The sequence below is a fragment of the Delphinus delphis genome, chromosome 9, assembly GCF_949987515.2.
Source record: "Delphinus delphis chromosome 9, mDelDel1.2, whole genome shotgun sequence".
Lineage (NCBI taxonomy): Eukaryota > Metazoa > Chordata > Mammalia > Artiodactyla > Delphinidae > Delphinus > Delphinus delphis.
Window position 1 is genome coordinate 11,509,692 of NC_082691.1, and position 25,576 is coordinate 11,535,267.

General features: G+C 38.5%; 1 protein-coding gene across 2 annotated transcripts in view; it reads left to right on the forward strand.

The window, feature by feature from the left end:
- The first annotated feature begins 560 nt into the window (after window positions 1–560).
- The window catches only part of COA1 (cytochrome c oxidase assembly factor 1), a 97,698-nt gene continuing 72,682 nt past the window's right edge, over window positions 561–25,576 (forward strand). Inside the window, exon 1 of one of the 2 annotated variants that reach the window (XM_060020197.1) lies at window positions 561–657. The gene's annotated coding sequence lies outside the window, so the exon portion shown is untranslated. The remainder of the gene's footprint in view (window positions 658–25,576) is intronic. The other variant, XM_060020195.1, reaches the window with a different exon arrangement.

Here is a 25,576-nt window from a genome sequence, read left to right on the forward strand (position 1 = left end):
CTGAGCGCTTTACATCCTCAGGACAAATCTATTAGGTAAATACTACTAATTAATCCATTTTACTAGTAAACTCCATGCGAACAGAGAACATTAGTTTTTTTTTCTCAGCAATGCATTACCTGGAGCACAGTAATAATTTAATAAATATTTAATGAATAAAAAAATGAGTATTGCCAAATTTCTCAGCCGAATAGGGCAAGATGAACTTTAATGCCAGAGCCGGGGTCATATGGCCCGGAGTTTTGCATACTTGGAGGTGAACCAAAGCACCAGATCCCTGCGAGGGACAACACGAAACAGCGGTTTAAATTTCCTCGGCAACCGCTGCTGGACTGAATTTATGTTGCAGGCTAACGGGGCGCAGAAAACAAAAAACGGAGATTTGAGGAGACAAACCTCCTCCCGGCTGGCGTACGAGTTTCCGAGAAGCCTGGCAGCTAAGTTAATTTCAGCGCGGGACCCGGAACTGGGGGGATCCGCACTCCTCCAGCTACACTCGCGTCCCGACTCTCTAGCCGCGCGAGGAGGCTACGCCGGAAGTCTCGACTGCTCCTCGAGGAGTGTGGCCACCCGCCGGCTTTTACCCCACCCACTCCCCACGCCCCACGCCCGGAAGGAGTCGTCACGCTTGCCGCGGCGTGGTACTTCGGAGGACAGGTTAGCGTCCCCGCGGGAGATAGAGTCGGGTCCCTCTCACCCCAGAAGCTTTTGTTCCCGTAGTCCTGAAGGCCGCGTTTGCACGCCGGGTGGGCTGCTGCAGGGGGAGCCCGTCAGGGGCCACCTTGCTGTCGTCGCCGGATCGCCACCTCCCGCAACAGCGTGGTTGGCGCCTGGGGGCCCGTGGTGGGCTTAGCGCCTCGGGATGCTACAAGGTTCCCCTCCTCCGCTCCCCTTTGTAGCTAACGGTGGCCTAGCCCTGTGGTCCTTGCTGAGCGTTCCCAGGAGCACATTTGTGAAGAGGTGGGGTCCTGTCGAAGAGGTGGAACGGGGCATTTTGTCGGTGGTCCCAAGTTACAACAATCTGAGGAGGACCTTGCCCAGATGATTGTAGAAAGGAATTTTCTGGCTCGGTGGTCTTAATAGTGTTTGTCTCGTCACATTTGAGCTCCATACAGGGGCTGACGATAGAAGTGATTTTCAGCGTAAGTGATTTTCAGGTGTTTGTGTAAGTGTGTGTGATAGTCTGTGCCTGTGTGTGTGTGTGTGAGAGAGAGAGAGAGAGAGAGGGAGGGGGGAGAGAGCACGAGCGCTCGGTAGCTGTGTGTAATTTTAAAAATCCACAAATATACTTTGCTTCTCCTGGTCTCTTCCCCTAATTCCTCCTTACTCTCACCTGAGGGGTGTTTCTCTACTTCACCTTTGGATAGCAGTAGCAATTCTCTACCTAGGCTTTACACATTTAAAACACAGATCTGACCGTGTTAATCCTCTGCTTAAAATCTTACCGGCCTTCCCGTTGTTTCAGGATAATACAAATTCCTTAGGCTGGCTTCGAGACCCTTCAAGGTCTTGATTCTGCTGTTTTTCAGTCTCATCTCCTTTCATGGAAGCACACACACTGTTTGTCCCTTGTCATGCCAACCTGCAGTAGTTTCATCTCTTTGGCTATGACAAGGTTTTATAATGGTTTACCCACATTTGGTAATTTATTTTTTCCATTCAGTCAAGATTTATTGAATTCCTGATATTGCAGGCACTGTTTTAGGAGCTGGGGATATAATGTGGAAAAAAACCCCAACCCAATCTGTAGTCCTTTTGAAAAATAACAGCTTGACTAAGATATAGTTCACATACCATAGAATTATAAAATACACATAAATTTTTAGTGCACTCACAAAGTTGTGCAACCAACACCCCAATCAATTTAAAAACATTTTCATCACTTCCAAAAGAAGCCCTGTACCCATTAGCAGGCTCTCCTGATTTCCTCCTTACCCCACCCCACTCGTAGACCTAAGGAACTATTCATCTACTGAATATATATTCAGCTATTCTAGACAATTCATATAAATGAAATCATAAAGTATGTGACGTTTTTTGATTGTCTTTCACTTAACATTCATGTTCATCCATGTTGTAGCATGTATCAGCACTTCATTCCTTTTTATTGCTAGATAATATTTCATTGTATGGCTATACCACGATTTATTTATCCATTGGTCAGTTGATGGACATTTGGGTTGTTATGGCTCTTACAAATAATGTTACTGTGAACATTCATGTACAAGTTTTTGTGTGAACGTCATGATTTCATTTCTCTTGGGTATATACCTAAGAGTAGAATTGCTGGGTTGTATGGTAATTCTACGTTTAACATTTTGCGGAAATGCCAGACTTTTTTAAAGCAGCTGCACCATCTTATATTCCTGTAAGCGGTGTATGAAGGTTCTAATTTCTTCCCATCCTTGCCAACAATTGTCATTATCTGCTTTCTTTTTTTTTTTTTTCTTAAATTCTAGCCATCCTAGTGGGTGTGAAGTGGTATCTCATTGTGGTTTTGATTTGTAGTTCCCTGATGCCTAATGACAGTTAAGCATCTTTTCATGTGCTATTGGCCATTTGTATATCTTCTTTGGAGAAATGTCTATGCATATTCTTTGCCCATTTAAAAATTTGGCTGTTTGCTTTTTATCATTGAGTTGTAAGAGTTCTTTATATATTCTAGGTCCAAGTCCCTTATCAGATATATGACAGTTATGTGGATTATGCTGTAGTTCCTGTAAATGGAAAACACATGAGGTTAATTTTTACTCTTCCTAGAGACCATGTTATAGATCTGCGGAGTAATTTAGAGTGAATTACTATGTGTGAAATACTGGGCCCAGGAAAACTGATGGGAAGAACCTGTGAGCAGCATTTTAAGATTTGAAAAATGCAGCAAGTGGAAACAGTTTATATAATTTTCCCATTCCCTACTGAGTTTTGTCTTTTCCGTATTGATTTGTACGAGTTCTTTGTGTAGAGATATTAACCTATTGACTGTTAGATATGGGGCAGATATTTTCAGTCTATTTGCTTGTAAACTTTGTTTTTGTATCTTTTATTATGCTAAAGCTTTACGTTTTTGTATAGTCAAAGACTGTCCGTCTTTTCCTTTAAAAGGCTTCTGGGGTACTGATGTAGTTTGGGATATCCTATTCTTAAATGATGGGAGTTACAGAAACCGACACAGTAGTTCCCTGGCTAGTGTGACGTCTGAGTCCATGGTACTGTATTTAACTTTACAGGCAGGCCTTATTTTATTGTGCTTCATTCTGTTGTGCTTCGCAGTTACTGTGCTTTTTACAAATGGAAGGTCCCTGGCAAACGTGCATCGAGCAAGTCTTGGTGCCATTTTTCCAACAGCGTTTGCTCACTTGGTGTTTCTGTGTCACATTGTGGTCATTCTCACAACATTTCACACTTTTTCATTATTATTTGTTATGGTGATCTGTCATCAGTGATCCTTGATGTTACCATTGTAATTGTTTTGGGGTGCTGTGAACCGTGCCCATATAAGACAGTGAACTTAAATGAGAAATGTTATGTGTGTTGTGACTGCTCCACCAATTGACCGTTACCCCGTTTCTCCCTCTCCTTGGGCTTCCCTATTCCCTGAGACACAACAATATTGAAATTAGGCTAATAACCCTGCATTGGCCTTTAAGTGTTCAAGTGAAAACAAGTGTTGCACTTCTCTCACTTTAAGTCAAAAGCTAGAAATGACAAGCTGGTGAGGAAGGCGTGTCAAAAGCCTAGATAGGCTGAAAGCGAGGCTTCTTGCACAAAACAGTTAGCCAAGTTGTGAATGCAAAGGAGAAGTTCTTGAAGGAGATAAAAAGTGCTACTCCAGTGAACACACAAATGATGAGAAAGCGAAACAGCCTTATTGCTGATATGGAGAAAGTTTTAGTGGTCTGGATAGAAGATCTAGCCAACCACAGCACTCTCTTAAACCAAAGCCTAAATTCAGAGCAAGGCCCTAACTCTCCTCAATTCTGTGAAGGCTGAGAGAGGTGAGGAAGCTGCAGAAAAGTTTGAAGCCAGCAGAGGTTGGTTCATGAGGTTTAAGGAAAGAAGCCGTCTCCATAACAAAAGTGCAAGGTGAAGCAACAAGTGCTGATGTAGAAGCTGTAGCAAGTTATCCACAAAATCTAGCTAAGGTAATTAATGAAGGTAGCTACACTAAACAGTGGATTTTCAATGTAGATGAAACAGCCTTATGTTGGAAGAAGATGCCATCCAGGACTTTTATAGTTAGAAATCAATGCTTGGCCTCAAAGGACAGGCTGACTCTGTTAGGGGCTAATGCAGCTGGTGACTTTCGGTTAAAGCCAGTGCTCATTTACCATTCCGAAAATCCTAGGGCCCTTAAGAATTATGCTAAATCTACTCTGCCTGTGCTCTTTAAGTGGAACAACAAAGCCTGGATGACATCACATCTGTTTACAATATGCTTTACTGGCTGTTTTAAGCCCACTGTTGAGACCTACTGCTCAGAATAAAAGAGTCCTTTCAAAGTACTGCGGCTCATTGACAATGCACCTGGCCACCCAAGAGCTCTGATGGAGATGTACAATGAGATTAATGTGGTTGTCATGCCTGTTAACTGTTCTGCAGCATATGGATCAAGGGGTAATTTCGACTCTCAAGTCTTACTATTTAAGAAATACATTTTGTAAGGGTAGAGCTGCCAGAGATAGTGATTCCTCTGATGGACCTGGGTGAAGTCAATTGAAAACCTTCTGGAAAGGATTCACCATTTTACTTGCCATTAAGAACATTGATGATTTATAGGAAGAGGTAAAAATATTAACAGGAATTTGGAAGAAGTTGATTCCAAACCTCATGGATAACCTTGAGGGGTTCAAGACTTCAGTGGAGGATATAACTACAGATGTGGTGTAAAGAGCAAGAGAGCTAGAATTAGAAGTGGAGCCTAAAGATGTGAGTGAACTGCTGTGATCTCAGAATAAAACTTTAGTGGATGAGGAGTTGCTTCTTATGGATGAGCAAAGAAAGTGGTTTCTTGAGATGGAATCCACTCCTGGTGAAGATGCTGTGAAGATTGTTGAAATGATAACAAAAGATTTAGAATATTACATAGACTTAGTTGATAAATCAGTGGCAGGGTTTGAGAGGATTGACTCCAGTTTCGAAAGAAGTTCTCCTGTGGGTAAAATGCTGTCGAACAGCATTGCCTGCTGTAGAGATCATTTGGGAACGGAAGAGTGAATCGATGCGGCGGACTTCATTGTTGTCTTGTTTTAAGAAATGGCCACGGCCACCCCAGCCTTCAGCATCCACCACCCTGATCAGTCAGCAGCCACCAACACCAAGGCAACACCCTCCACCAGCACGGATTACAACCGTCTGAAAGCTCACATGGTGGTTAGCATTTTAAGTATTTTAAAGTTATGTACATTGGCTGTTTTTAAGATACGATGCTATTGCACACTTAATAGACTGCAGTATAGTATAAACATAACTTTTTTTTTTTTTTTTTTGCGGTACGCGGGCCTCTCACTGTTGTGGCCTCTCCCTTTGCAGAGCACAGGCTCCGGACGCGCAGGTTCAGCGGCCATGGCTCACGGGCCTAGGTGCTCCGCGGCATGTGGGATCTTCCCGGACCAGGGCACGAACCCGCGTCCCCTGCATCGGCAGGCGGACTCTCAACCACTGCGCCACCAGGGAAGCCGTAAACATAACTTTTATACGCACTGGGAAACCAAAAAATTTGTGTGACTCCCTTTATTGCAATATTCGCTTTGTTGTTGTGTTCTGGAGCCGAACCCACAGTATCTCCAAGGTGTGCCTATAGAGCATTCACTGTTTCGGACACTTGTGCCTCCCTCTCTCTCTGCCTTGAAAAATATGCTAAAATCTGCTTCAGCTTTATTGGTTCATTTAATTTTCTATTTCAAACGGACTCCTGGAAGTTATTTCCTTATTCTCCTCGTCATGTTTAGTCTACTGCATTAGATTTGTGAGAGCTGTATTGTACAGTTGGTCATCAAATAGTAGGTACTTATTACATGCCAGCAGAAGTTTATTTGAAGATTTTATGTGTGCAGAGCTTGAATGTAACTGCTGGTTCTGTATTGATTGGGGCATGCTGGGAACAGTAGTTTGATAAAATCCTGTTAACGTTATTTTAGTGTTTGTTTTTCTCATTTCATTGGTTTAAAGGTAGTAGTAATTCAGGTATTTTTAGGGTCTCTGAACATTTTGAGTAACCGAGGAGAGCTATATACTGTAGCTCCTTAGAAAATTTTCATTTCTATTTCACATGCAATATCTAGGGCTTCATTGTTTCCCTATGGCCTGATTTGTTAGGAGGACTCTGTGTTTCTTGCTCTAGTGTTTGTTTTTTTTTAAATTGTGGTAAAATGTACAGAACATGAAACTTAGCATTCTAACCATTTTAAGTGTACAATTCATTGACATTAAGTACATTCACGTTGTTGTGCAACTGTCACCACCATCCTCTCCAGAACTTTCATTTTCCTAAACCGAAACCCTGTATACCTGTTAAATAATAACTCCCCGTTCCCCCCTCTCTCCAGCCCCTTGTAACCACCATTCTACCTTTTGCCTCTGGAATCATAAAATATTTGTCCTTTTGTGTCTGATTTATTTCATTTTGTATAATGTCTTTAAGGTTCATCCATATTGTAGCATATTGCAGAATTTTCTTCCTTTTTAAGGGTAAATAATATTCCATTGTATGCATATATCATATTTTGTTTATCCATTCATTAGTTCATAGACATTTGGGTTGTTTACATCTTTTGGCTAGTATGACTAGTGCTTCTGTGAACATTGGTACAATTATCTCTTTGAGCTCTTTTGAGTGTGTACCGTAAGTGGAATTGCTGGGTCATAGGGTAATTCTCTGTTTAATATTTTGAGGAACATTCATATGCTTCAGTGTTTTTTGTCATTCACATAAAATATGAGATTTAAATAAAATGTGTAATTTAGGCAAGTATTAATTACCACATTTACCTTTCTAAAACTATAAATTCAAAGAGCCATCTCCCAGTTGAAGGGATGTAGGGGTTTTTGTCTTAGGACTTGGAGATCTTGGAGTTTTAAAATTATGTACTAGAATTCAGATTAAATAACAGGTTTATCTGGATAGGTTCCCAAATCCTGAACTTCTTTATGATCTAAGCTCCTGTTTTTTTTTTGTTTTGTTAACTCTGTGTATTCAGTCTTTTTGGGCAAATTACTCATCATGGCAGATGGTAAGATGGAGGTGAGTTCACATACTTGTTGCAAAGTTCTGGATTGTTCTGTCACCCTTCTGCTGCTTTAGTTGGATACTCTGGCAGTTACTCAGGTATGATGTGAATACTGCTGTTTCTGACAAGCAAGTTCACCTCCGCCGGTGCAAAGGTATCCATGTCATTAACTAGTGAAGGATGGGAAATGGCCACTATTATTCTGTTGCTACTGTACAAGCATTTTTTCAACGATTCCCCTGATGTTGGAAGTGTAAGTTGTTTTGGGTACGGGGATCCCTCTCAGTAACTGGCCTCCCTGAGATAAATGGGGAAGTGTAGATAGACAGCAGTATAACTCAACCAGATCTTAGAAAACTAAGATCTCATGCCTGCCAGACCCTCCCTCTTCCCCTTCCCCTCATTTGCAACATCTTTCATAAACTCCTGTTTAGTATTTCCTCATCACTGTTACAGCCCACACCCCATGATAAACAGCAAGCGTATTATCAGGAGAGATGGAAGGAACAAATATGTTAATGTGACTTTTGCTCTCAGTTTGGGTCCATTTGTCATCTGGGCTCTCACCTGATCATCCATCTTGTGGGCTCTTGGCACCTTATGGCATTTGGCATCTACAGATGCACTAGAAAGGTCCCCAAATGCATTTGGATGCTCCAGACTCTTGGAACTTGAATATAACTTGGATTTGTATGTGATTTCCCTAGCATCCAGCAAATACCAAGCTACATAGATGCTGAGTACCCGCCTTGGCCTGTTTATGCCTCAGCTCTTTGAGTAAGACAAAACACAATCCCATAAAAATGCCTTTGTAAGACTTTTTTTTTGAGGTTACCAGACAAAGGTGAATATTAATTCCTAGTTTTTGGTAATAGATTGTTACCTTTCATTAGACTTTTCGATACTAGGGACAAAGTGATTTACTTCTAGTGTATGTCAGTAGCCTTTAGAAACACTTCCAGGTCCATATTTAAATATTTCAACATGCTTATGTTAGATTAGGACCTTTCAAATTTTATTTGGGCCACAGGCCTTTGGTCTATAAATGGCAAAACTGCTGAATTTTATGTGAATACTTTTGCATTTTAACTTTATGATTTTTTCTCCTTTCTATAAACATATGGCACTATTTTTATTCTCTTAGTCTGCATCTGTCTTTTAAAAATTATCATATAGTAAAATTGACTGTTTCACCTTTTGGTTTAGTTCTGTGAATTTTTATTTTTTTAATAAATTTATTTTACTTTAGTTTTGCCTGTGTTGGGTCTTCGCGGCTGCACGCAGGCTTTTAGTTGCGGCGAGCGGGGGCTACTCTTCGTTGTGGTGCACAGGCTTCTCATTGCGGTGGCTTCTCTTGTTGCAGAGCACGGGCTCTAGGCGCGTGGGCTTCAGTAGTTGTGGCACGTGGGCTCAGTAGTTGTGGCTCGTGGGCTGTAGAGCACAGGCTCAGTAGTTGTGGCTCACGGGCTTAGTTGCTTGGCCGCATGTGGGATCTTCCTGGATCAGGGCTTGAACCTGTGTCCCCTGCGTTGGCAGATGGATTCTTAACCACTGTGCCACCAGGAAGCCCCTTAGTTCTGTAAATTTTAATACATGTATAGATTTGTGTAACGGCAACTATAACCAAGGTATACCTCACCTCAAAAACTACCGTGTGCTATCTCTTCACCATCACCTTTCCCTCACCCAGGTAAGCAAAACCAAAAAAGTAAATGTCATTTTGTGCTTTTTATTTAGGGAAACAGTAAGGTTGTGTCCCTTTTTTTTTCTCTTTACCAGTGATTTTTATCCAAATGTGATGGGGCTAAAAAGGATAAAATAAACATAATTCCTTTTCATTTTCTTTCAGAAACTTGCAGACTTTCTCACAAACTTGATTAGGAATAAAAACATTTTCCTCGTGATTCCTTCCAGAAGGTGGCAGTGTTGTGCTATAATAGGATGTAAAGATCGTCTGCAGGAAAATATCAATAATTAAGTTTTTACTTCAGGAAAACAGGACAGTTAATTAAGAATTAACATTTAACTCTGGAATCTGTTTTCTTTGGATCAGTTCCAAAGTCTGTCTTATTTCTAGCAAAGCAGTCTGTGGATAAAATCATCCTTTAATTCTTTCATATTTGTTTTCAAATAGTTTTAAATGTTTGCAGAGGTAGGAGTTAACTTTGAGGTTAACCTTTGTGGCAAGAATAACTCCAGTGTTATGGATGAATCTGTGAGTCACAGAATCAGTCGTATCAGTGAGACCTCAGGTGTTTTATATTTCAGCCTTCTCTGTCACAGGTAGGAACCCCATCTGTAACATCCCTCACAGCTGGTGGCATTGATTAATCAGCAGATGGAGCAGATGCAGAAGAAACAGATTTTGATTGCCAGCATCCTGAGTTTGAAGCTTTAATGGAGATACTCAGTGAGAAATCATGAAGTGGAGCTTGTGAGACATTCACACTTAGGTGACTCACAGGTTTTCAAACCTAATCCACTCGAAAAGGGATTCCCTTTCTCCTTACACTTCCATCAGTTTACATCTGACAGTATATACTTCCCTGGGCACTGGGTCCACCATTTATCCAGATGCTCATGCAGGGTACTTGGGATCGTCTTTAAGACCTCTCAGCATTCTCTTATTTCTACCTCTCAGGTAGAATTTCTCAAACCTGGTTACTTCATCTCTACCTCTGTCATCCTAGTCCACACAACCTTTCTCTCTCACCTGGATATTGCTTTCTAATTGGTATGCCCAAATGTGTTAATACTTTATTTTTCACACAAAAGATATTCTAAAAAATATAAAATCTGATCACGTCAAACTCCTGCTTGAAACTCTTCTATGGTTTGCCTTTATACTTAGAATAAACCTGAAATATTTAACTTGATCCACAACAGTCCTCCCTTCCAGCCCCACCCCCTGATCTGGCCTCTCTGCTTACTGCTACAGCCTCACATCATGCCAGTTCCCTTGTTCACTGTGCTCCGTCCTCTCTTTATTCCTTGATTGGAGGAGGGGAGGAGAATAGAACAGGGAGACCTGTTTTTAAGCCAACATGCATTTTAGGTAAAGAAATGATGGCTTAGTAATTAAAGTTTGTGGCTCATGGGGACATTTTCATAGCAATCAAGAACTCATCGCTTTGTCACTTTTCAACACCTCAACATAAATCTAGGGATAAATGCACATCTCAGTTCAGATTCTGTGTGGAAAAAAAAATTTACATTCTGACTAAGAAAAGGAAATTTAGGACCAGGCAGCCATTACCTGTTATATTCCAAGTGTGACTAATCCTTTGTATTTGAGAGCTTTCACTCAGTGTGTCTAAAATGACTCTATTTTTGTAATTTCATCCTTCTAGCGTTTAATTATGCATTCTTTGTTTTTCACGTGTGTGAGTCTTGCCTCAGCAACCAGTTGGACCACACCACCATCTGGGGCTTAGATGCTATTGGTGGCATCCCGAATAAGTGATAGTTGTGCAGCCTGTTCTTGAGTTTCTTGCTTCCCAGGGCAGTTCATTCCTTTTTGGGATAGTTTTGTCTGTTAAGAAGTCCTTCCCTATCTTGTACCAGATCTCTGGTTTGCAGTTTTCCCACACTGGTTCTAGCTTTCCTTGGAGGCATAGAGAACAAGCCTAACTTCTCTTCCGCCATTAGCTCTTTAGCTGTTGAAGTAGCTGTTGTAGCTCCCAGCATATTCCCCTTGATAAACCTTCTCAGCTTCTTCAAGTATTTCTCAGTGTTTTCACTCTTCTGGGCACTTTCTACTGACTGTCTTCTAGTTTAGTGTTTGAAAGTGTGTTTTGAGACTATCTGCAACACAGTCACTTAAGATACTTGTTAAAAATGAAGATTCCTGTTGGATTCAGATGGTAGATTGACTTCTGATCTTGCTCCCTATTGAAACCCCACTAAAACTAGTAAAGATCCAAAGGACAGAACGTTAGGAAAGGAGATAAGAACAATACAATTTGAAAAACTGAAAAGCCCAAGCAAGAGTGAATGGAAATTTATCTCGACCCCCAAGAATCATGACCCGTAAATTGGCAGAAGGAAAAACTGAAACTAATTATATTTACCCTGTAAATCCTCAAGAAGCTCAAGAACTGGGCAGTGCCAGGTATTCCTGGAAATTGGGATACGAGGGAGATAAAATTAGGAAGACTGGGTGAATATTGCTGATTAGTAACTCCCAATGGATGCTGTTCACCTTGGGACAGATGCTGAGGCTCAAAGCAATGATCTCTGGATAGAGTAGCATTTCCTTACGGGAAGGCATTCCTAGAATTTCTCAGGAAATTTTATGTTTATTCGAATCTCAAATCCTGAGGAAAGTCATTTAAAAAGTCAGGAAAATAAAAAAGGATTTAAAAATTTCCCAAGAATTAAAGCTTAACATATTATTGGATACCATTGGTTCTGAGAGTTCCACTGGCATCAAGTGGAAAGCAAGAAAGGGGCATGCTGACACTGAGTAGAAAGTAAAGGTCTAGGAACTGAGACAGAAACATCTGGGAGAAAAGCATCATGGTTTAATCAGTTGGTCTTACTCATAGTTGTTGCCATCTTATAAATATGTTTTCATGCTCTACCTGCTGCTAACAGGTATTCTTACAAGTAAAATAAGTTTATATGCATTATAAATCCTATGAGTGGTGTCCCAAGAAATAACAAATTTGGGAGCAAAATAAATCTGTAAACTGGCAGTTACAATATAATGTTCTGCGTAGTACTGTTAACCTTGCTATGAGATCTCAATGTTGTATATATAAATATTACCCAATAATGTTTGTTGGTGTTTTCAAGTTCAGCATATTCACTGATAGACTGTGGGTTTTTTTTTTTTTTTTTGGAAATAACAGAGGAATTGAAAAGAAGGTTTGAAAGTTTTTGTGGAATACTCCAATATGAAATGAGAACTTAATCTAAAAGCTGAAATAGTAAAAGCAATATTTCAAAGCAAAACCAAAACCAGAGTAAGCAGACAAAATAGTTTGTTGTAAAAAAAAAAAAAAAATAGTTTATATGAAGCAATGTGTACCCTAACACTCAACTTGAGGGATGCTTTTTGATACACTCTGAATTTGACCAATGTCAACACAAATGAATGAAATTTTTCTGCATCTGGAATATTTGTTATGAAAGACTATTGAACAGCACATGATTAAAAAATTTCATTTTTAGAATGATAACTTCTAAATATTTATAGTACTTCAACTTTTACAAGTATTTTTATTTGGGATTTATTTTGTATTAATGTTTCTTTTATAAGGTCTTTTTTTCCCCTCAGATTTCTTGAGGTATAATCGATGTATAACATGCAAGTTTAAGATGTACAACGTGATGCCATTTGTAGCAACATGGATGGACCTGGAGATTATCATATTAAGTGAAGTAAGTCAGACAGAGAAAGCCAAATACCATATGATATCACTTATATGTGGAATCTAAAAAAAAAAAGTGATACAAATGAACTTATCTATAAAACGGACTCTCAGAGTTAGAGAATGGTTACTGGGGAGAAGGGTGGCGGGGGGAGGTATAGAATAGATTGGGAGTTTGGGATTGACAGGTACACACTGCTTTATTTAAAATAGATAACCAACAAGGACTTACTGTATAGCACAGGGAACTCTGCTTAATATTCTGTAATAACCTAAATGGGAAAAGAATTTGAAAAAGGATAGTTACATGTATATGTATAACTGAATCACTTTGCTGTACTCCTGAAACTAGCACAACATTGTTAACTATACTCCAAAATAAAAAAAAGATGTACAACGTGATGATTTGGAACACGTGTATTTCGAATGATTGCTACAGTAGGGTTAGTTAATACCTCTGTCACCTCACATAATTACCATTTGTGTGGGCGTGTGGTGAGAACATTTAAGATCTACTCTTTTAGCAACTTTAAAGTATATAACACAGTATTGACTGTAGTCACTATGCTGTACGTTAGATCCCCAGAATTTATTCATCTTATAATTGGAAATTTGTACCTCTTGGCCAGTATCTTCTCATTTCCCCAATCCCCAGCCCCTGGCAAACACCATTCTCTGTTTCTATGAGTTTGGCTTTATAGGTTCCACATATAAGTGATATCATACAGTAAATGTTTTTCTCTAACTCATTTCAACAAATAGTGCTCTCAAGGTCCGTTGATGTCCCAAATAGAATTTCCTTCATTTTTTTTTAATGACTGAATAATATTCTAGTGTATGTGTATATATCCGGGTTTTTTTTGGCGGTATGCGGGCCTCTCACGGTTGTGGCCTCTCCCGTTGCGGAGCCCTGGCTCTGGACGCGCAGGCTCAGCGGCCATGGCTCACGGGCCCAGCTGCTCCGTGGCATGTGGGATCTTCCCAGACCGGGACACGAACCCGTGTCCCCTGCATCGGCAGGCGGACTCTAAACCACTGCGCCACCAGGGAAGCCCTATATATCCGTTTTTTATCCATTCATCTATTTCGGTTATTTCCATGTCCCCAGTATTGTGAATAATGCTGTAATGAACATGGGGAGTATGGGTATCTCTTGACACAGTGATTTCATTTCCTTTGGAAGTATACCCAGAAGTGGGATTGCTGAATCATATGGCAGTTTTATTTTTAATATTTTGAGGAATCTCAACACTGTTTTCCATAGTGCTCTGCCGATTTACGTTACTACCCAAAATACACAAGGGTTCCCTTTTCCACATTCTTATCAACACTTACCTCTTGATTTTGAATTTTGTTTATTTTATCAAAAACCAGCTCTTAGTTTTGTTGATTTTTCTGTTATTTTTCTGGTCTCAATTTTACTTATTACTGCTCTCATCATTGTTATTGCTTCCCTTCTGCTAACTTTGGGCTTAGTTTGATCTTCTCTTTCTAGTTTCCTGAGGTGTAAGTTTAGGTGATTTATTTGAGATCTTTCTTTTTCTTAATATAGGCATTTAGAGCTATAAACTTCCCTCTTAAAACTGCATTTGTTGCATCCCATGCATTTTGGTATGTTGTGTTTTCTTTTTCATTTGTTTCAAGATTTTTAAAATTTTCTTTTTGATTCCTCCTTTAATCCATTGGTTGCTCAGGGATGTGTTGTTTAATTTTCACACATTTTTGAATTTTCCAGTTTTCCTCCTATTAATGATTTCTAGTTCCATACCATCTAGGTCAGAAAAAGGTACTTGGTATGATTTCAGGTTTTTAAATTTGCTGAATAAGATTTGTTTTGTTGACTGCATGTATGATCTGAGTTGGAGTATGTTTTGTGTATGCTTGGGAATGTGTATTCTGCTGCTTTGGGGGTGGGATGTTCTATATACTGGTTTTCTGTCTTGGTGATCTATCCATTTAAGTGGGGCGCCAAAGTCCCCTACTGTTATTGCACTGTTGTCTTTCTCCCTTTGTATGTGCTTAAGATATGTAGTTGCTCCATTGTTAGATGTACATACACACACAAACACACATATCGTTGCTCTGTCCTCTTGGTGAATTGACCCCTTTGTCATTATATAGTAATAATCTTTGTCTCTTTTTTCAACTTTTGGGATAAAGTCTGTCTTCTCTGAAATAAATACAGCTACTTGTGCTCTCTTTTGGTTTCCATTTGTGTGGACTATCCCTTCTGTCCCTTCATTTTGAGACTGTGTGTACCTAAAGCTGAAGTTTGTCTCTTACATGCGTCACACAGTTGGGTCTTGTTTTTTATTTGTGCAGCCACTCTGCACCTTTTGATTGGAAAATTTAATCCGTTTACATTAAGTAATTATTGATAGGTAGGGACTTATTAATGCTGTCTTACTGTTTTCTGGCTGTTTTCTAGTTTCCTTGTTCCTATCTTCTCCTGCTGTCTTCCTTTGTAAATTGATGATTTTCCATAGCTTGATTCCCTTCTCTTTATCTTTTCTTTACCTACTGCAGGGTTTTCTTCCTTTGTTAATATTAGGCTTATATACAACATCTGTAGATATAACAGTTTAATTTACACTGTTAACAGTTTAACTTTGAATACATACAAAAATGACCATTTTATCTCTCCATCATTTATGTTTTTTTTTTTCCATCATTTATGTTTTTGATGTCAGAATTTATAACTAGTTTACAAGTAACTGATGGTAGCTATAGTTATTTTTCATACTTTTGCCCTTTATATATGGAGTTAAGTGGTTAAAACACCAACATATTACAGTATTAAAATATTCTGAATTTGGTTATATACTTACTTTACCAGTCTGTTGTATATTTTCATGTTACTAATTAGCATCCTTTAATTTCAGCTTGTAGAACTCCTTTCAGCAGTTTTTGTAAGGCAGGTATGGTGGTGATGAACTCCAGCTTTTGTTTGCCTGGGAGCATCTTAATCTTTCTTTCATTTCTGAAGGACAACTTTGCTAGGTAATTTTGTTTGTTTGTTTTTAATTTTTGGCTGTGTTGGGTCTTCGTTGCTTTGTGCAGGCTTTCTCTAGTTGCGGCGAGCGGGGGCTACTCTTCGTTGCGGTGCATGGGCTTCTCATTGCAGTGGCTTCCCTTGTTGTGGAGCATAGGCTCTAGGTGCACGGGCTTCAGTAGTTGTGGCTCGCGGGCTCTAGAGCACAGGCTCAGTAGTTGTGGCGCACTGGCTTAGTTGCTCCGCGGCATGTGAGATCTTCCTGCACCAGGGATCGAACCCGTGTCCCCTGCATTGGCAGGTGGATTCTTAACTGCTGCACTACCAGGGAAGTCCCTGCCAGGTAATATTCTTGATGGGAAGTTTTTTGTTCTTTCAGTACTTGTACTTGGGGTATATCTTACCCCCTATCCTGGCCTGTAGGTTTCTGTTGAGAAATCCACTGATTTTTTTATGGGAATTCCCTCATAAGTGAGGATTTTTTTTCCTCTTACTGCTTTTAAAATTCTTTGTCTTTGAATTTTAGACAGTTTTGAAATGTGTTTTGGAGAAAGACATTTAGGATTGAATCTTTTTGGGGAACTGTGAGTTTCATGAACTTGGACGTCCAAATCTCTCCTCAGATTTGTGAAATTCTCAGCCATTATTTCTTTAAATAAGCTTTCTGCCCTTTCTCCCTCTTTTCGCCTTCTGGGACTGCAGTAGTACATAGATTATTTCTCCTAATGGTGTCCCATAGTTCATATAGGCTTTCCTTATTCTTTTACATTCTTTTTCTGTGTTCTTCTCTGAATGGATAATTTAAACAGTCCTGCCTTCTACTTCACAGATTCATTCTGCTTGATTCATTTTTTTGATGTTCTCTGTTGTATTTTTCATTTCATTCATTGTATTCTTCAGCTCCAGAATTTGTTTGGTTCTTTTTAATTTCTGTCATTCTATTAAACTTGTCTTCTTTTAAAAAAAGTTTTGTTTCCTGATTTTATTGAATTGTCTTTCTGTGTTTTCTTGTAGCTCCCTGAACTTCCTTAAAACAACTACTTTGAATTCTTATTGTGTAAATTTCTGTTCTCCATTTCTTTGGGTTTGGCTACTAGAAAATATTGTTTCTTTTGTGCTGTTACATTTTCTTGAGTTTTCATATTCCTTGAAATCTTGCATTGTGTCTTCACATTTGAAGAAGCAGTCACCTCCTCCAGTCTTTACTGAGTGGCTTTTAGAAAGAAATACCTTCTGTCACCCATTAGGGATTCTGAGGCTTTCTCATACCTCTTCTATGCGTACACTTGCTCCACCTTCCTTGTACTCTCTTGTGGCAGAATTCTTAAGCTTGTATGCCTTCTCTTTGTCCTACAAAGCTCAGTGGGTGCTGACAGCCTCCCTTTTGCTTTCCCTAGGCCAGAGCTCAATGTTCAAGTTTGTGGTTTCTCCTAAATTGGCTTTCTAGGCATGCTCACTAGCCATCTGCAAAGGCTTGCTCTTGCTGCCATGGGGAGCATTCAGGGAGCTGTCTGTGGGTGGGAGGGTTTATGGGTGAGGCATGTGGGGTGCTGGGGGTGCCCAGGAGCCAGTTGTGGGGATGCACTGGAGAGGCATTCCCAGCAGCTCATGGGCAGACCTATAATAGAGTCCACAAAGTGGTTAGTATGATCTCTGTCACTTTGAGGTGTTCACTACTGACCCCTGGCAGTTCTTCTCTTAGCCGCTCACTGCCCTGAGCTCACAGCTCAGTATTCTGGAAGGGGCCAGAGAAATGGGCCTCATTGGCAGCGTCCCACACAGCTGGTGAAGCCGAGCACTCACATGTTCTCATGTTCCCCTGCAGGAGAAATCACTGGGCAAGAAGGGCTCTCTTGGCACTGAGCCCTGCCCCCTTGTGGGAGAGATGGTATGTTAAGTCAAACATTTCCTCTTACCCTCCTCACAGGGTAGTTTTGGTCTTTTTTGTTTCAACGGTGTGCTGGAACATCTCTCCTGGACTCCTGGATTTCTACAAAGGCTCTTTTGTCTGTGGGTGGTTATCATAATTGGTGTTCTTTGGGGAGATGACAGTAGAAAACTCCTGTTGTGCCGTTGTGACGATATCACTCTCTCCTAAAGTCTTTTATCATCCCGTGACTAATTCAGATAGAGATCATTTTTACATGTTTTTCTGATACATAATCTTGCCACAGTATATTGGTTCATAATAAGTGTGCATGGATTTATTACTGGATTTTTTTAGAAACAGAAAACCTTTGAAACTTTTATTATAACCTTATTGCAGAAAAATGATTCATTATGTATTTTTATGGTCACTCATTATTATTTAAAAAAACGTTATTTATTATAACCTTATTGCAGAAAAATGATTCATTATGTATTTTTATGGTCACTCATTTAAAATAAGTGAAGTCTTATGAAAAATAGAGAATAACTTGTGATTTGGGAAAGTTCAGTTTCTTGTTTCCAAATCCCAAAGAATTTGGAAATAATATTGGGAAATAAAAGTCATAACTGTGATGGAAATAGAAGAATGAATGATTTATGCATACTGAATCTGGGGGCGTTGCCTCAGCCCCACTCCCACCCTCATCTCCATTTCTCTTCTAGGTTCATAGAATGCTGGTAGCCAATAGGCAATTGAAATGTTCTCAGGGGTTTCTAAGTAGCCCTGGAGAAAACACCTGACATGAATTTCTTTGAAGATCTAAATTACCAAGCCCCACCCACAAGTTCAATTATAAGCTTTTTAGTCCCCTGCTCTTAATCATAAGCAAACACCCAAGTATTACCAGTTATTTGAGGAAAGCCTCTTATATTGAAGATGGAAGATGGGAACTGAAACAAATAAACAGGGAAAAGCACTTGGAAGAAACTTTGCAAGGAGGAAAGAAAACTCTTCCCATTATTAATATAATACGAGAGATAAGAGATGAGGTGGAAGTAAAAAAAGGATTCTGTAAAAGGCATAATCAGACAACAAAGAAAAGAATTTAAAATATTATAGTAGAAATGAAATTTTAGGAGCACTGTAAGATAATGTTCAGGAAATCTCCCAAAAAGTAGAGTGAAAAGACACATGGAAAATAAAAGAGAGAACACTTAGCAAACTATTCCTGAATTTCAGTACCCATACCAAAAAGATCCAGATAAAAGAGGAGAAATGAGAAGGAGAAAATAATAAATAATTCAAGAAAGTTATCCAAAATTGAAGGTTAGAGTTTTCAGATTGAGTGTATCTACTGAGTGTCTGACTGAATAAGTGAAAATATACCCATGCTAAGATACATCATTAGGAAACTTCGAAACACTGGAAGGCAAAGAGATGATTCGAGAATGCAAAAAACATGTTATGTATAAAGAATTAGTATGCAAAAAACAGGTTATGTATAAAGGATAAGGAATCAGAATGGCTTTGGATTTTTATGCAGCAATCTGGAAATGAGAAAACAGTGGAGCAATGCCTTCAGAATTATGAAGGAAAATGATTTTGAACTTAGAAGTATGTACTCAGCCAAATTATGGCCAACTGGAATAAAGATATTTTCAGACATGCAAGGTCTGAAAATATTTACTTCTCTTGTCCCCTTTATTAAGAACTACTGGAGGGAATTCCCTGGCGGTCCAGTGATTAGGACTCTGCTTTCACTGCCGAGGGTGTGGGTTCGGTCCCTGCTTGGAGAACTAAGGTCCTGCAAGGCGTGTGGTACGGCCAAAAAAAAAAAAAAAAAAGCTATTGGAGGATGAGAAATGAGAAACACCAATTGAGAGTAAATTAAGAAAAAGGAAGACAGTGGGGTATAGGAAACAGGAGATCCAAGAAGGAGGGAGATGAGGGGAATCCCCAGAGCTACTTTTAGGAGATTCCAAGGTGCTGGCTGTGTACTGTATATAGAGGGCAACCACTCCAGTTGGAGGGCTGTGAATCAGGACCTAGAAATGCAGAATTACCAAGGTGCTTGCTGTCACGGTTGTCTTTTTAACCTGAGGACAGAATACTCTGGTGAGCTTGATCCAGAATTTATCTGTTCTTAGCTTGTCTTGACTATGTACTATGGAAGTTCCAGCTTTCCCCTCATGCCCTGCAGTGTGACTCAGCTGAGGATACTTGTTTCACCTCTCAGATATATTCTGCTTTGACCTACTGCTAAGTTCTGGTGGGTGGCCATAGTGAGCTTAGAAACAAAAGATGAACAGAGCCTGCTCTCTCATCTGTATTTCTGTTTTAGGTTCAATGATACTAGCCTGCGTTACCCAGCTAGAAGGCTTGACTGTGGTTGACCTGTGTTTTCCAGGATTCATGTCTTTGCCTCATAACTTGGCCTCATAACTCATAACTTTTCCAGAGACGAATTCTCTTAGCTTTCTGGAAAGCTGAAACTGGACAGTGACACAGAGACTGTTCAGTTTATCTTTCCCTATCCTTCCTTACTGTCCTTCATCTATAGGGGTACCATGCCCTTGTGTATCTAGGTTTGTGATTTCTCTTAAGTTTTTAAAAACCAAAAATATATTGTTCAGGGATATATATATTTATATATGTATGTATGTATATGTGTATTAAAGGCAAAACTAATCTGAAAAGCAAGGGAGTGATTAACACAGAAGTCAGAAGTCAGGATAACAGTTACCTTAGGGGAGGGAAGAGGATGAGAACAGGGGGCTTCTAAGGTCCTGGTAAAGAACAGTGTTTAAAACAGGGGCAGTGGATATATGGGAGTTTATTGTATTAATTTCTTTTTATATGCATATATATATAGGATATGTGTTTGATACATATGAAATAGAAACTTTTTTTTTTTAATTGAAATGTAATGGTACAGATGAACCGGTTTGCAGGGCAGAAATTGAGACACAGAGGTAGAGGACAAATGTATGGACACCAAGGGAGGAAGGTGGCCGGGGATGGGGTGGGGGTGGTACTGTGATGAACTGGGAGATTGGGATTGACATGTATACACTAATATGTATAAAATGGATAACTAATAAGAGCCTGCTGTATAAAAAAATAAAGTTAAATTAAAAAAAGGAATTTAGGAAAGATAGAATGAGATAGAGAGTGTAGGAGGTAGACTGCTTTGGGCAAAAATGGTGCGTTCTATATTGGGTCATTGTGTTTGTATTATCCTTGGAATGTTCAAATGGAGAATGATAGCCCTATCCTCTACATTTTTACAATGCATACCTTGTTGCTCCTTTAAACATTTATTTAATTCTGCCTTGTTTTATAGCCATTTGATATATTTATTTCCCCAGTGACATTATAATCTCCTGAGGGAGGAAACTAAGTTTTACTCCTATTTATTTGTGTACACAATTAACACATAGTTTTTCAAAAAAAGCTATTTTTTAAATCTATCACTATTACATGATGGTACGCAATTCACTGACTTCTGGGCTTGATTCAGTTGATCTGTTTGCAAAGGCCCATTTCTTCCAACCTGCATCTCCTCTTACAATTCCATTTATAATACACCTGAGACTTTCACTTGATCTAATAAAGTGATCCTTACCAGGTGAAAGAAAAAAAAATGGAAATGTAGTTGACATATAGCAATTTATTGGTATTAGGTATACAACATGATTCAATATTTATATATATTGCAAAATGATCTACTCTCTTAGTGACTTTCAAATATGCAATACAGTATTATTAACTGTAGTCACCTTGCTGTACATTACAGCCCCATGAGTTATTTATTTTATAACTGGAAGTTTGTACCTATTGACCCCCCCCCCCCCTTTATCTATTTTGCCCACACTCCACCCCCCACCCCCTGCCTCTGGCAGTCACCAATCTGTTCTTTGTATCTGTGAACTTCTTTTTTTGTTTTGGATTTCATATGTAAATGAGATCATATGGTATTTGTCTTTCTCTGTCTGACTTACTTCACTTAGTGTAATGCCATTAGAGTCCAACCATGTTTTTGCAAATGGCAAGATTTCCTTCTTTTATTTGGCTATATAATATTCGTGTGTGTGTGTGTGTGTGTGTGTGTGTGAGTGTGAGTGTGACGTTTTCTTTATCCATTCATCCATTGAGGAACACTTAGGTTGTTGCCATATGTTGACTGCTGTCATGTTGTTGACTGCTGTCATGTCATGTTGACTGTTGTTTCCAAATCATGCTGCAATAACATGGGGATGCATATACCTTTTTGAGTTAGTGTTTTCATTTTCTTTGGATAAATACGTAGAATTGGAATTGCTGGGTCATATGGTGGTTCTATTTTTAATTTTTTTGAGGAATCTGCATACCAGTTTCCATTGTGGCTGCACCAATTTACATTCCTACTGACTGTGCACTAGAGTTCCCTTTTCTCTTCATCCTCTCCAACACTTCTCTCTTGTCTCTTTGATAATAGCCATTCTAACTGTTGTGAGATGATATCTCACTGTGGTTTTGATTTGCATTTCCTTGATGATTAAGTGATGTTGAATATCTTTTCATGTGCCTGTTGGACATCTGTATGTCGTCTTTGGGAAAATGTCTATTCAGATTCTCTGCCCATTTTTTAAAATCAGATTGTGTGTTTTTGCTATTGTGTTATGAGTTCTTTATATATTTTGGATATTAACTCCGTATCAGATACATGATTTGGAATATTTTTTCCTTTTTGGCAGCTTGCCTTTTCATTTTGTTGATGGTTTCTTTTGCTGTGCAGAAGCTTTTTAGTTTGATGTAGTCCCACTGTTTATTTTTGCCTTTGTTGCCTTTGCTTTTGGTGTCAAATGCAAACAGTCATCTCCAAGACAGGTGTCAAGGAGTTTACCACCTATGTTTTCTTCTAGGAGTTTTATGGTTTCAGTTCTTACATTCAATTCTTTAGTCATTTTTAGTTGACTTTTGTGTTATGTAAGATAGTGTTCCAGTTTCATTGTTTTTACATGTGGTTGATCAGTTTTCCCAACACCATTTATTGAAAAGACTGTTCTATTCCCACTGCATATACTTGGCACCTTTGTTGTAAGATAACTGACCATATATTCATGAGTTTATTTCTGCATTCTGTATTCTGTTCCTTTGATCTATGTGTCTGTTTTTATGCCAATACCATACTGTTCTGATTACAGTAGTTTTGTAATATGATTTGAAATTAGGGAGCATGATGCCTCTAGCTTTGTTCTTAAGATTTTTGTCTATTTGTTCCATAGGAATCTTAGGATTATTTTTTCTATGTCTTTGAAAAATTCCATTGGAATTTTGATAGGGATTGCATTGAATCTGTAGATTGCTTTGGTTAGTATGGACATTTTAACAATATTAATTTTTCCAGTCAGTGAACATGGGATATTATTTCATTCCATTCTATTATTTCATCTTCTACAGTTTCTTTCATCAATGTCTTAGATTGTTTTCAGTCCACAGGTCTTTCACCATCTTGGTTAAATTGACTCCTAGGTATTTATTCTTCTTAATGCAATTGTAAATGGGATTGTTTTCTGAATTTCTTTCTCATATTTTGTTATTAGTGTATAGAAACCAATAGATTTTTTTCTATTATTGGTTTTGTATTCTGGAACTTTACTGAATTTGTTTCTTAGTTTTAACAGTGTTTTGGTGGAGTCTTTAGGGTTTTCTCTATATAATATCATGTCAGCTGCAAAAAGTAACAGTTTTACTTTCTGATTTACCTTTTTGATTTGGATGCCTTTTCTTTTTCTTGCTCTGTGTAGGAGTTCTAATACTCTGTTGAATAAAAGCGGCTAGAGTGGGCATCCTTGCCTTGTTCCTGATCTTTGGCGAAAAGCTTTCAATATTTCACCATGAATATAATGTTAGCTGTTGGCTTTTCATATATGGCCTTTATTATGTTGAGGTACATTCCTTCTTTACCCATTTCATTGAGGGTTTTCTTTTTTTTTATCATAAATGGGTGTGGAATTTTGTCAGATGATTTTTCTGCATCTATTAAGATGATCATAAGATTTTTATCTTTCATTTTGTTAATGTGGTGTATCCCATTGATTGATTTGTGGATGTTGAAACATCCTTGCAGCCCTGGAATAAATCCCACTTGATCATGGTGTATGATCCTTTTAATGGATTGTTGAGTTGGTTTGCTAATATTTTGTTGAGGAGTTTTGAATCTGTGTTCATCAGGGATTTTCACCTGTAATTATCATTTTTTATAATGTCCTTGTCTGGTTTTGGTGTCAGGGTAATGCTGGTCCGTAAAATGAGTTTGGAAGTGTGCTCTTCTCTTTGATTTTTTTTGGGACTAGTTTGAGAAGGATTGGTATTGTTTAAATGTTTTGTAAAATTCACCAGTGAAGCCATCTGGTTCTGAACTTTTGTTTGTTGGGAGGTTTTTGGTTATTATTTCAGTCTTCTAATTAGCAGTCAGTCTGTTCAGTTTTCTATTGATATTTCTTCATGACTCAGTCTCGTAAGGTTTATGTTTCTAGGAATTTGTCCATTCCTTGTAGGTTGTTCAATTTGTTGGTATATAATTGTTCATAGTAGTCTTATTATCCTTTGTGTTTCTGTGGTGTCAGTTTTAATATCTTCTCTTTAATTTCTGATTATATTTATCTGAGTTCTCTCTCCTTTGTTCTTGGTGAGTCTAGCTAAGGTTTGTCAGTTTTGTTTATCTTTTAACAAAAGCAGCTTTTGGATGCATTGATCTTTTCTGTTCTCATTTTAGTCTCTACTTCATTTATTTCTGTGCTGATCTTTGTTATTTCCTTCTTTCTGCTAACTTTATGCTTCATTTGTTCTTCTTTTTCTAGTTCCTTCAGGTGTCTTGTTAGATTCTTGGAGATTTTTCTTGTTTCTTGATGTAGGCATTTATTGCTATGGACTTCCTTCTTAGAACTACTTTTGCTGCATCCTGTAAGTTTTGATAAATTGTATTTCCGTTTTCATTGTCTCAAGGTCATTTGAGTTCTCTTTTGATTTCTTCTTTGACCATTGGTTACTTAGTAGCATGTTGTTTAATCTCCACAAATATGTGAATTTTCCAGTTTTCTTCATGTAATTGATTTGTGGTTTCATAGCTTTGTGGTCAGAAAAGATGCTTGATGTGATTTCAGTCTTTTTAATTTTTTAAAGACTTGGTTGAGGCCTAACGTATGATCTATCCTGGAGAATGTTCCAGTGCCACTTGAGAAGAATGTGTATTGTGTTGCTTTTGGATGGATATCCTGTATATGTCTGTAAGTCCATCTGGTCAGCGTGTCATTTAAGGCCAATGTTTCCTATTGATTATCTGTCTAGATGATCTATCTGTTGGTGAAAGTGTGGTATTAACAGTCCCTACTATTAAAGTACTGCTGTCTATTTCTCCCTTAGGTCTGTTAATGTTTGCTTTATATATTTATGTGCCCTTGTGGTGGGAGCACATAAGTATTTACACATGTATCCTCTTGTTTTATTGACCCCTTTATCGTTATGTAATGGCCTTCTTTATTTCTTACTACAATCTTTGTCTTAATGCCTATTTTGTCTAAGTATGGCTACCCCAGGTTTCTTTTAGTTTCCATTTGCATGGATTATCTTTTTTTCATCCCTTCACTTTTAGTCTGTGTTTGTTCTCATATCTGAAGTGAGTCTCTTGTAGGCAGCATTTAGATAGTTTTTTTTTTTTTTAATCAGTTCAGCCACTGTCTTGATTGGAGAATTTAGTCCATTTACATTTAAAGTAATTGTTGATAGGTATGTGCTTATTGCCATTTTGTTAATTGATTTCTGGCTGTTTTTAGAAACATTTAAAAAATCAGATTTCTAGGCCCCATCTTCAGACCCAATGAAATAGAAACTTTGTAAATAATTTCCAGGACTCTACATTATAAATCTTACTCTTAGATAAAAGTTGTTACTCTGATTGAGTAAGTGTATTGCTCAGTATTACTAATGTGGTCTAAAGAGTACAGAATGAAGCAGATCCATTTCTTCCCTACTTGTAGTTACAATCCTCTTATGTATGTAAGAAAATTATTTTCTTCTGCCCAGTTATATCAAGGTGTATCATAATGATCCCTTATCTTTTCATGAGTCT